The sequence below is a fragment of the Fukomys damarensis genome, unplaced genomic scaffold (assembly GCF_012274545.1).
Source record: "Fukomys damarensis isolate Sample0158 unplaced genomic scaffold, DMR_v1.0_HiC HiC_scaffold_5, whole genome shotgun sequence".
Classification (NCBI taxonomy): Eukaryota; Metazoa; Chordata; class Mammalia; order Rodentia; family Bathyergidae; genus Fukomys; species Fukomys damarensis.
This window is the reverse complement of record NW_022900917.1, coordinates 17,940,094-17,953,596: the sequence shown is the minus strand read 5'-3', so window position 1 is coordinate 17,953,596 and position 13,503 is coordinate 17,940,094. Positions and strand designations below refer to the sequence as shown.

General features: G+C 39.5%; 1 protein-coding gene across 3 annotated transcripts in view; it reads left to right on the top strand.

Annotated features, from left to right (window-relative positions):
- Positions 1-13,503, top strand: part of Cpq (carboxypeptidase Q) — a 368,009-nt gene that overhangs the window by 298,670 nt on the left and 55,836 nt on the right. The window lies entirely within an intron of this gene.

The window sequence follows — 13,503 nt, the reverse complement described above, 5'->3', positions numbered from 1 at the left end:
GGAAGAGCTATCTGAAGGAGTTCATTAATGGCTGAAAGAGATATGAGAAAAAGAAGTTGAGGCAGAGGTCGAACAGTGGTGGTTAATGGTGTTTCTTAATCTTTAAATATTAAATGTATTATGATGCTGAATTATCTTTAACATCTAAATGAATTACCACCATATTGGAGAAGAGAGAAAGCCACTTAAAAGTTCCTTAGCGTTTATTGAAAAGGAGCATCTTTAGGGACTTTGAGAATTCTACGGAAGACAGGAAGCTGCTAAACACGAGGCCACCACGTCTTTCAAATTGGGAAAACAGGATGCCTGAGTATATCTCTTCCAGCATGACATCCTGCATTGGCTTGCTATTAAACTCAAGGGTATGTGAAAGAAGCAATTTTAATTGCTTGGCACTTAAAAAGCCTGCTCTGCTGTTCAGTGAGTTAGAAATATTTTGAAAATTTGATTGCATTTAGGGCCAAGCAAATTTACCTATAATAACATTTTTGCTACATGCCTAAGTAATCTTTTAGAAATTCGCATTTAAATGAGCTATAGACTCAGAAGAGAAGTGGCAGCGTTTAAGACCTACCGTGCGCCACATCCATTGCATACCAGATTTGATGGGCTCCTGCTAATGTCCATACAAGTAGGTATGGCTGTTTCTGTTCTCTAGGTGAGGAGACGGATGGAGGCTGTGCCTGGCTAGCTGCAGTTACCTAAGTAGCATGAATTGCAGGACAGATCTGAAACCCCACTGGTTGGTGGTGAAGCCTGTTTTCCTTCCCTGCTGTCTTTACAAACCCTGGGATTATGTTGAAAACAGCAGAGTGACAGCTGAAACATGCAGGCTTTGCAGTCAGTGCCGCCTGGTTCACGGGAGACACACACTCAGCCACACCCACAGAGTTCCACGGGGGATGACTTATCTGGGTTTGTGTCTAAGTTATCCTATACATCAGAGAATGCTGGCTCTTCTTTCTAGTTCCTGCTTTGCATCCATCGTAAAATTTCTCAGAACTCACATTGTCCCCAAGGAATGCTAAGCATGTTGCCTGATGTTGATTGAAAATGTGCTGTACTGTCTCATATTAATTAAATTTATGGTACAAAAATTCAGAATCCTTCAGCTTGGACTTTGAAGTGTGCTATATCTCTAACGTGGGAAGATCTCATCTTGAGATTTTTCTAGACAACAAGAAAGAAAGTCACCTGCAGGTATCCTTCTGAGTCCTTTCAACTGATCCCCCCACAGAAAGGAATCTAATTTCTATGGCAGTTTTAATAAATCTGCTCGTTTGACAATTAGTCAAATGTCTAGAATATAGCATCTTTTTTTCCACCTGTGGTTATGATTTAAGGCTTTTTGATGTTTGCATCCCAGGTCATGGAAAATGACCAAGGTAGCTCCTAAGCTGCCTTCCACAGGCGCCTGCCAACAACTACCTCATAAATACTTAACAGGGGCATTCTGTGCAGAGGGCTGGGGAATTAGGTGACCTGCCAAGTCTGTCCCTGTCTAATATCTGTGATAATGGCTGGAAAATTACACTGGAGAGAAGGAACAGCCTGGCAAGGAGGACATCCAAAGAGGAGTCAAGACGGCTGAGGCTCCTGACTCAGGGAGGCTGCAGTCTCACCTAGCGCACCTTCCCCAGGTGTGGCTGCTGAGAGGTCAGGAGCCACCCTGCCTGAGGAGGACCCCCTTGGTCTGTCACTGCTACCCAGAGTGGTGGGCTCTTCTCTTTATTTTAACCTTTGTTACAATGGAAATCAGTGTTACCTTTTGAATAGTAGGTTAGAAAATCCAAAAAAGAATTTTAAATTTAAAAAGCTTTTCCATTAGGAATCCAGCTGCATTAATTTTGTGGACTGAAGGTAAGCGAAATTAGCCAGGTTTGTGCATTCATTACCTTGTTCTAATCCTCCACATCACAACTGCAAAAGGCTGTCATTAAATCTGAGAACTGACAAGAACTGGGATTTTTTTCAATATGAGTGTTGAAAGATTAATTTGAAAATATCTCACTAAAAAACACAGAAGGTTATTACTAACATGAAACATTTTATATTCCTAGTGTGTGCTTGGTTTAAGATGCCTGTTTACAGTATCTGATTTAAAGAGAAGTTATACATTTAGAGCACTTGATCAAATTAGGATATTTTCAGTTAATCTCTTCTGGTGATACACAAGCACAGTTTGTAAGATACTAGAAATGATTTTTTTCGTTTGTTTTCAAACCGTATTTAACTTCCAGTTATCAAAAATATTGTATAACAAAGTTAAATACACAGAGAAATGAGAAAGAATGAGCTATTTGTTAGCCCTTTTTCTTAATATGATTTTGAAAGACAAAGTACTCCTTTGACCAATTTCAGTATGTGCAGCAGATTTTAAACGTCTGTGCTCAAAATGACCCTTTGTGAAAGGGTCATTTCCTCAGTTAACGCTTGTTGGTTGCTTCCATGTATGACATTCAAGTTCCAAATGAGGCTTTCCTGAAAAGGAATTTTACACAAATTGCTTGCCTCATTCTAGACTATATACAATGACTTTTTAAAAGCCAGCATGTATGATTTCACTATGAGTTTTCAAACATTATACAATTGTTGAAGAACTAAAACTTAGCCATTTCAACAGTGAAAATGAGAGTAATTGAGCTGTAAGTGCCAGAGTGGCTGCCTGCTGAGGGTCTCAGAAGCTCTGTAACACAGGACCCTCACTCCTGTACGTGGCCTTCATGGATTTGTAGGAGTCTTTTTTGCATTCAGAACCTGTGGCCTGGCCTTAAAAAAAAGATGCCACATTAAGATAATGGAATTGCTTATAATGTTATTTTTATCAGCATTATATGATTAATTTTAGCCCCAGATAGTTTAAAAGAACAATTCAATCAAGAACCTGCCGCATATTCAGAAAGAAAAGAAATAGACTGCCTGTAACTTAGCTATAAAATAGGAAGTCTGAGCTGTGCTAGAAATAACTTCTATAGGTAGCCTATTAAAAAAAAACCCCAAAATTATAAAATTACCACTCCTGAAATGCCTAGGCTGCCATTGCTATTAAGAAAATTGTATAGCTTCCGTGTACTCTTCCTGTGTCTTCACATCGTTCCTAAAAGCACAGCCTAGAAGCAGCTCTCATGATCCAGTTTATAGTCTACAGTCTGCTCTTCCGTCAAGAATAGACCCAGGGCTCCAGATTCTGCTCACATGAAAAAGTCTGCTGATGCCTATCATCTGATGTTTGTATATGGGTCTGTCTCATAAAATCAGCATCTTTGTGGCTAGAGAACCTGAAAAACCTCTGGATCTTTCTGCTTCACGTCTGTTTAGTTTGTAATCAATGAAAACTAAGGTCTCTTCTGAAATTTTGTTTGTTGACTCCTAATTTAAATACTTGGCACCAACTCCACCCCTTATGTGTATTGAACCCAATCTAGGATGGATCGGAAATGTTGATCCTTCCTTTTACTTTGAGTGAAATTTTTAAAACATCTAACTCTGGACCAGAAGTATTCAAACAAAGCAGTTAAGACTTTTCTGTAAACCTTGTTACACATGCAGATTTCTGTGTGCCCGATGCCCCATATACCAATTTGGCAAGGACAGAGCAGGACTCAGAAACTTCATTTCCTCTATTTTCATGATTATTAAGATGCAGAGCATCAGGAAGCCATCCTTTGAGGAACAGGATGGGTGCTAAGTCCTTATTTAGCTCTTCATGCAGAAATTACCTACTGTAAACCTAAGAATTTCATGATCAAGGCGGTGTTTTCCCAGGTTTATTAATGTTACCAGATTCAGGACCAAAAGGATAACAGTGAGGCTGCTTAAGAAGAACAGCAGTTTGCTGGCTGCTGAGCACGCTTCTGAGTAGGAAGAGCTGGGGAAGTTCCAGGCCCTGTTGCTGATGCCCCAGCAGTGTTGTGCAACTTGTTAGCATGGCTTACTTCTGTAGTGTGTGAGTGGAGATAATCATCTTTGCCTCCTACCCACAGAATGCCAATGCTCTGACAAATGTTGAGGCACATTATAAAAATAAGCTAATTTCTGCATGGAGGTATAGTTATATAAGTAACAGATTTCCAGAAACCAAATATCAATAGAACACCCAATGTTTTCTTTATGTTGTATAATAATCTCCATCCGTTTTAGATGATGGTTGGTAAAACCACTTCCTCAGAGGCTCTCCCCATAACTTTCTGCCTTACCTTCAGCCTGTCTCATTTCATTTCGATAAAGATTCAGAGCTGCCAGATTAAATGGGGTGTTTTTCAACCACCCTCTAAAGGGCGGCCTTGGAAAGCTTACATTTCCCACACTCCCCAAGCTAGGAGGTCAACCATATTTGCCTTGCTGAGAATAACAACCAGCTGCTGAACTAGTCTGGGATATTGTGTGGGATAAAAAGTGAGGTCCAACCATAAAATCCTCCCCAGAAATGATGACTCAGTGTGTGGGTGCCTATGTGCAAGACCTCATATGAGAGCAGAGGGAGCTGAGTAGGGGAAAGCTCTCGAGTGGTTCTTTAGAATGAGAACTCGTGCAAGGGAGTATCCTTGCCCACCCTCGTTACAGACACTTGACTCATTGTTTTACCCACCTCATCCTCTCCGAATACTTTGCTGCACCTGCAGGTTAGATCAGAGTGGCAAAAAGTCCATGCCCTTTCACTAAATGTGTCCATGGTTACTCACTGCAGGGAAGGAGAACACATGCGTTGGGAGTCACAGGCATCTCAGTAGAAAGGTGTTAGAAAGGACATGAGGATTTGGTTAGAGGAAGGTTTGGGTAAGAAGTGGAGGTTTGCTCTCAAGTAGGTGCTGTCAGGAATGGGGATGATCCCATGCCTGAGTATTTTAATAAATTGCATCTAAAGAAAAGGCAAGGTGGATGGAGACTAAAGTTATCATCAGTACGTAAGCAATTGTTCAGAACAGGCATGTTTGGCATTTTGTGGTTTGCACACTGGATTTGTTTTTTCTGGGCTTCAACAAAATTATAAAGCAACTTGTTTTGACTCGCTTTGTCCTGATCACAGAGTAACCTTGTCTGGTGCTGGTGTTCCCTGAGATATGTTAGGTGTCCGGCAGGATTTAAGACAGACGTTCGCTGGTAAATGTCAGGCTAGTTCCCAGGTGTCAGAGACTGCCTTCTTCTTTCTTCTTTCCAGAACAAATGTCATTGAAGTATAAAATCAGTTTTAGGGCAGTACAATTTTTATGGTGAACACTTTAGTGTCTTCTCATAGGTACTATTTTTTAAATCAACCTCCAGCTTTTCCATTATTCATTTTCAATCAGTTAACCTGATCTCGAGATGCACGTCCCTAGCATTGAGGAACTTATGCATTGGGAGCCTTGGGATTTGGGAACAATGAGAGTGAAGATATTCTTCTATCGTGAAACTGTGGATCAGTAGGGAAATAAAAGTTGGAAAGGAATTAAATTGTTATATTGTTGTGTAAGCCTACGAGAAAGAGAGAAAGAGAAATAGAGGAGAAAGAGAGAGAATTTGACAAATACTTGAGAAAAAAAGATCAGGCTCATCTGAATTCTTACTACCCCTAGAGAGGCTGCAATTATCCTGAATAACTTTAGCACCGATAACCAACAAAGAACATGATTGCTGCCATTTAATTATTTGTTTATGTTTATGTGCATGGGTGTATGCATGTATCTATTGCTCCTGTTTGACACATAGTACTGAAATTATAGGCTGCTGAAATTATGGTAACAAGCACCTAATGTTCCAGAAGGATTTTCTTGCTTCATAAGGATAAAATATGTGGGATGAAAACTCCAGTACAAAACTGTGTTCAACATGTAGGTTTAACACCCACTACCTGTGAAATCTGTCAGAAATCTTCCATCAGCAGTGTTTTTCCTCAGAATCATAAGGCTTAAAGACTATGAAATGTTCTTTTTCCTGTGAGTATGGAGTGGTTTGAGGAGATACATTCCTTTTTCCAAAAGGTACATTTGCAGAGCCAGCCAGTAGAGAAGGCGCCCTCCTCAAGAAGAACCCAGTTATAACATAGGTAACTTTGGATGTTAAAGAACCAGAAAGGATAATGATCCCTTCCTTTCTGTACTCTTTGCAACCCCTAGGCCTACTGAGAGGTTGAAGCACCAATCAGGGTCTCCAATCTTTGTGTAAAACCATTTGTCAGTCATTGCTTTTCCTTCTACTTTAAATCTAAGGTTTTTACCATAGCCATTAGCTACAGTCTGCGTCATTGTGGTTGTAACAGTGATTCTAGAGTCTGTTTTGTGGTACCCTAAGTCCCCTGAATTAGTGCTCATTGTAGGTGTCCCCTACAGTCTTAGGTCACCAAGGTAGGGAATGCCCTTGCCGTGCCCCTTCCCCTGTTAAGAGTATGAAAGCCCCCTTGCTTTTTTGTTTTCCTTTTCCTCTTTTGAGGATGAGCATTCTGAGAAAAAGTTCTTCTCTGATAACTCTTATAAAACACTTTGTGCTCCACTCTCCAAGGACTAAGAATTGGACACATAATTCTCCACTCATTTCTCAAGTGTCAAGAGAGAATTGAGTTTAAAGGCTCCAATTCCCTTGCAGGTTACACTGTCTATCTAGATGAATTAATATTCAGCACAGCTTTGGGAAAATCTCAGATGATTTGCAGGTTTGCAAATTGTTCAGACCGGTAATAAAATCTCAGTCTGAGGAAATCACTAAATGCTTCATGACATGGGCTTTTCTTCCAGAGGCCCCACATCTTGGACTGATTTGCTCACCTGCCTTTGCTATCCCATCCATATCAGACAGCTGAGGGCTGCTCAGGAAAGTCACGTACCCTCACTGATGTGGCACCGCTGTGAAGTTATGGCCTCCAGTCTTACCACAACCTTCCTTGACGCCTCACAGTTCTGCTGTGGCTTTTCAACAAACCCCTTACCCAAACTGTCACCACTGCTGTCATCTCCTACCCACCACTTTTCTCCTGGTCAGCAAAGGACAGTTCCCCCTCCGTTCCCACTCTCCCTTTCAGATAAAATAGGGCCTGTGTCCTTATCCAGGGCAGTGTTCTAGGTCCATCCACTCAAGCACCTCACACCGGCATTTACCGTACCCTGTGTCTTCACTAAAGTTTTCCTTCAGAATATAAACCACTGTTACACACACACACACACACACACACACACACACACACACACACACACACACACACACACACACACACACACACACACACACACACACATACACACACACATGCTTCACTTGACTCCATGATCTAGCTTTGTCTTTGGTGCAGCTAAGCTTTAAGCTTTTCTTCCTCTCACTCATTCTTTCTCTCACCACAATCTGAATTCCACCTCAAGCACCTGACAAGACTCTTGGCTCTCAAAGATCTTATGCAGACTCAAAGATTCTCCTTGTAAGCAAATCAAATGAGCCCTTTGTGGTCCTTTCCCTACTGGATTACTCTGAAGCATTGACAGTTGACTGTCTCTTAAGTCTTGCAACTCATTTTAGACAGTTCTTAATTTAAAATGGTTCAACTGACAATTGTTTTTAAATATGTGATGGTGTGAAAGTGATACGCATTCAGACTGAAGTTCAAATTCTGAATTTTGTTCTTTCCCTAGGCTAGGAAAACATAGTCACTATATTGCTGCAGCTCCCAGCCCTCCACAAGATCACAAGGAAAAACAATTGGTGGTGTGTAGTATAGAGCATTGCCCAGCTGTGATGTTAGTTAATGAGGTGTGTTAAATGCATTTTGAATTTATCACAGGTATGTTGAGACATAACCCATCAAAAGTAAAGGAGCTCCTGTACTTCTTTAGTCTGTATGCTTACTCCTCTTACCAGATTCTCACCTCCATCTTCCCTATTGCTTTTTAGATTCCTCTCTTTATTTTAAGCATTAAGTGTTATTAGGGTATCATCCTTGAATTCTACTTATGCTGATCACTGTTCCTGGAAGATAACTCAATAGATCCTCAAATCTCTATCTCCAGGTGTATCACTCATTCAGCTGATATTACCGCTGGGATGGTACTTGAGCTCAGCATGTCCAAAGTTGAACTTTCATCTCACTGTTATTACTTGATTTTCCCATTGCTGAGACACAGTACCTGATATCCACAACTTAAAAAAAAAAGAGGAAAAGTTTAACTTGGCTCAGGAGTTCAGGGGCTTCAGTCCATGGCTGTTTGACTCCAAGGTGGAAACATCATGGCAGAAGGGTGTGGGGGAGGAAAGATGCTTAGTTTATGTTGGCCAGAAAGCAGAGCAGGGGAAGAATATCAGAAGAGGGGACCAGAGACCATATACAATACCCAAGGTCATGACCCATCATGTACCAGAAGTGTTCTACTGATCTGCCATGTGTTTATTAAACCAATCTAGTTGACATAGCACAATCACACTCCCTTATTCCAGCCCATCTCTGGAAATAAAAATGTATTGCTGTGCTCACTCAAACCTGAAAGCTTTGCATAGCTTGGACCCCTCTACCTCATATGCCCTTCGCCATTCAACTAATTCTCAGATATACCAATTCTACCTTCTAAAGGTAGCCTCTCCGCTTGTCACTGTGCTGTTGCCTTAAATTTTGCCTCAAAATTTTTGGTTACTGTGCTGCTTCTAGGTAACCCCTAAAATGTGGTTTCCCATAGCTTGTGAGTCAAACTCCTGAGTTTGGCATACAAAGTCCTTCATGGCCTATCATCTGCCAACCTCCCCTGCCTGCTCACTTACCAATTTTCCATGTGGTGTACATTCTTTCTTTCTTTTTTTTTTTTTTTTTTTTGTGATACCAGGGATCAAACTCAGGACCTTGCACTTGGGAGGCAGGCGTGGCGCCACTGAGATAAATCCCCAGCCCCATGTGGTGTACGTTCTTGCCATAGAATATGACTGGATGCTTCTTAAAGACACTGAAGTATTTCATAGTTCCCCATTTTATACTGTGCTCCTTCTGTTTTGAACATTCTTTCTGGTCCCCCTGGCTCTGCCAATAGCTCCTTAACGATCATTGCTGCTGTTTTTCTTACTATCTCTCTCTACTTTTCTTCTAGGTCTTCATATCAAGCCTGTAACCTCTTTAATGGTACTCCATTGTTACTGATTACTTTTTTTTACTTACCACCAATTTCTGAATCTTACTTCTTTCCATTATATTACCTTTCTCAACTCTAAAAGAATTGGACTATTTTATTTCTTTTAAAATAACAAAAATCTAAATTTTCCAGTGAAATGATGGTGAAAATGATAATGATGATGATAATGTTGATGATGATGATAACTACACATATTGAGTCCTGTGTACTAGTAATTGCTAAATGTTTTCCATTTTCATCTTATTACTAATTTCACTTAATGGGTGAGAAAACTGAAGCTGAGAGAGGCAAGTGCCTTGGCCAATTCATACAGCCTAAAAGTGGTGGAGTGGGGTTTGCACGCATGGAACATTAGAGATCATTAGATAGATAGAACACATATTATCCCTGTCTCAGTACTAACTTCCTATTACATTATTTCTATTACATTATGAGAGATGGCTTGGAAAGGCAATTCAGAATGTTTATAATCAATCTACTTTTATTATTTTAAATTCAGTGTGTGAATTAAAACCAGATCTTTCCTCAAGTTTCTTTCCTACCAATGGAAATATTAGGAATAATAACTAAATAACTGTGAAGAATATTACAAATGCTAAAGCTGTGGAAATGCGAAAGGTGTAAACTTTAAACTGGTTGAGGATACTCACAATACTCAGGAAAGTGATTTCACAGGTGGTGGCACCTGATAGGTGCCTGAAAAGTTGAGCCTTAATGGGTGACAGTGGCAGAGCTATGAAAAATTTATGGAATCTCAGGGGCACCAGTAGGGAATGAAACAACTCCTATTGCTCAAGCTCCTGTATGAGTTCAGTAGGGCTCTTGTCTTGCAAAGTTTGCAGGTGCTCCTCTTACAAGCTATAGAGCTGTGATGCTCCTGCTCAAAAAGCAGCTCAGTGAGTTTGACCTTTCTCCTTCTCAGAGGATGCCTAATACTTTCATGTGATGTGTCTGTTTCTTTATTTTTAAGTGGAAAAATATTTTATGGTTGCATTTACTTAAGGAAAATAACTAGTGATCATAGACAACCTGAAGTTAGTAGTGGCCAACTCTGGTGTGGCTTCTTGATGACTATGTCAATCTTAGGCTCTTTTCTTGTAGCTTATGAGTGTGCAAAGAATCGTTTGAAAGGCCTGGCTTACCACCTTTAATGGATTGAATATAGAAGATACTTTTAAAACTGCAAATCTGATTCAGCATATATATATATATATATGCCAAGCACTATCCTAGAGTCTGGAGACTTGTTTGATGAAGAAGACAGCCTCCATCCTCAAGACATCCAGTCTAGTGGCAGCCTCTCCCACCGTGGTATTCCCTTTCATTGTTTGATTTTCTCCCTTTCAAGCTTCTTTTGGTCCATCAGAGAGAAGACAGCTTCCCTGTCTTTATATAACAACTCTGTGAAGAAGCACTCCTTGCTCCTCAAGAGTTACTGCCTATTTCCAAAAACCTTCCTCAAACATCCATCAAATTAATTTTGAGAGATAAGCCTAAATAACATAACATGGCAGCATAACCCTGCTTGGTAAGGTTCTCTTTAGATTGTATCCCAGAGCATGACACAAATGAACTGATGTTTTTTGGCTCAAAGTGAACTCTCATACTCAGAGTGGACCTCTTTGTCCTAAGGGTCACAGTACAGACCATCTATACGCTTTTGGAGAAAGAAGGCTCTCCAGCAACTGGAAGCATGCACCATAGCCCCAAGTTCCCCTTCACCTGCCCTGTAAGGAAAAAAGGATTTATGCAAATCACATCCCAGAAACAGCCATTGGTTCCTATGATCCTCCAAAGGAGACAAGCAAACGTAACTCTGTCATGATCAGAGGTTCTGTGTGTGTACACATGTATGTACATGTATATTTGCGTGTGTATCTATATAAACACACTTATATGTACAATCAAAATTCAAAGAGTGTTTATATGGGAGAAAGTAGCTTAGGCTGGCTCTTTGTTTAGTTTAATAAAACAAGTAGGTGTTTTGCTTCAAGATGCCAAATTTCCCAAGATAAATTTCCTGGAAAAAATTCCCAAACTCCTTTCCTGGTCACTTCCTGTCAGATTTAGAAAAGATAGGTATTTTGTTTTGGTGGGCTCAACTACTCCATTTTTGTTCATTCAAATTAGAATAAAAACTGAAAATATATTTTTATGAGTAAGTAGCTTCTCCAGTGCTAAATTCCCACCATACCCAAAATGTTGCAAGAGCAGCTCTAGTTGTCCTCAAGGAACACAGCAAAGAAAATGAAACTTATTAATGAGCGCAATAATTCAAAACCTCTTAAAATGTTGTTCCCAAATGTGGTCAGACTTTCTGCACATATCACTGAGAAATTGATATTTTAGATCTTTCTTTAGTGTACACAGGAAATCCACCTCCTCCCTATAATTCCTGTACAAGCTTTGTCCTGGAGAATTCCTGAAGCATCTTACTGAACAGTAATATAGATTTCTTAGAGTTAGGAAATTGTGGAAGAATAAAACGAGCTGGTGCTTCAAGTATGTTCACTCATCTGATCCCCTGACAACAGCTAGCTCTACACCTATACCACCAAGACAACCACTTTATTGATTCAGTGATAAGTTGCACAATAGTGAAATTACATTGTTCCTTTTTAGACAGAGAAAATACAAGTGTGGTTACTTTTGTCAAGGTTTACAATCGAGAGATGAATACTAGAAGCGTGAGCCCTACCTGGAATGTGAGCTCCATGAGAGGCAGCCCCATTCACCACTGAATCCCTCTTGCCTTGATTAGGACCTGGAAGATGGTAGAGTTCTCAAGAAATATTTGTTAAATTGATGGTGATTGCACAGAATAAAGCAGTATATCAAGTATTAACACAACAAGAGCAGAACAAGAAAAGGTCCAGCAAGAAAAGGAAGCCTTTGTGAAGTTGGTGTAGTTGACTAGAGCTGTGAAAAGGTGCAAGAAAGAGAGGAATGGGTTGGTCCATAACGCAAGGAGAAAAGACGAGAGAAACTCTAGAGGATGGAAAGAGCATGATGCAGGGGGAGATGTTGTCTCTGGTTAGAGTAATTGCACAACACAGTAATAGAAACCAGCATATCAGAGGCACAGTGTCTAAGGTTGTGTCCTAGCTCTGTCAGTTATTCAATAACTGGATAAACAATTTCTTCCAGCCTCATTTAATACCTATAATTTGGGAATAATACATAAGACATATATCAGATAAAATCATAAGGTTAAAAAGTATAAACTTGAAGAGCTGTTTGAAAGTTGTCATCATTATTATCATTATTGATGATAACCATGTTCAGATTGGTCTTTTGATTGTGATGCTTTTTTTTTAGAGTGGAAAATTAATTGTAGAATGGCCCCAGGGTGTATGCAGGGGACAAATAGGTAAAAAAATGAAATCAAGTGATTGATTGCAGATTGGATAACTTCAAAATAAGACAAACAAGAAAATTCTTTTAAGATTCCTAAGTAAATATTAAAAAATGTTTACAGTTATAGTCCTATGATTAATTTAAATTCTTATGAATTGTTTACATTCATTTCATAAAGTTATTTTGTAGGAAGTGAAGATTTATTTCTTCACTGAATCAGCAGAGAGCTTGATTAGAATAATACTCAACCACACTTGTATTGTTGAAGAGTGTTAGGCAATGGTTTATTGTTGTTGATGATTCTTGGTATGTGTAATATTCCTCACTCCTTGACAAACATTGATTTAAATTTCTTTTCAAACATATTCTCAAATTAGAGTCATTGTTTCTCAGTGTTTCTAAAAAGCATAAATATTTGCTGCTGTCACATTAATGAAACTATCAGGCATAGTTGCATATTTATAAAGTAGAGAATTTTGGGGATAATGACATTGTCTTAAAACAAATTTAGGCAGTGTGTTCTGCACACAGTTGATCAAATTCTATAGATAGTTACAACATAGAATGTTCCTGCGGCTTTCCTCTTTTGAGTCCAAAGCAGGCATCATTAATTAACCACACATTTTCACTGAGTGAGTCTTGATTTGGGGATTATGTCTCTTGCAGAAACAGAGCTCTAGGCAGCAAATACCAAAAGACCACAGTTGGTATAGGAAAAGTAAAACCTCCTTACTATTCTAGGATAAAGGATGGCTCTACAAAGTTTCAAAAAGCAAACACCCTTGGCGCTGTTAATGTCCTGCAAAGGTACAGGGGCAGGTGACTGATAATACATGAATTTAAGACTTGTAGGAAAATATTGTCTCACCCTTCCTTCTCACATGTTGTTTTCTTCATTCATTTGGCCCTCCATCACTTATAAGTGCTCCTCTTTCTTTCCTCTTATCTATTTGTTGACAGCTCATCTTCTATTAAGTATTAAAGAGGAGAAACAGATACATGTTGTGCTAAAAAAGCATAAAGCATGATATCATTAGGGAGATGAGATCCGGCCATGGAAACCAGTCAAATC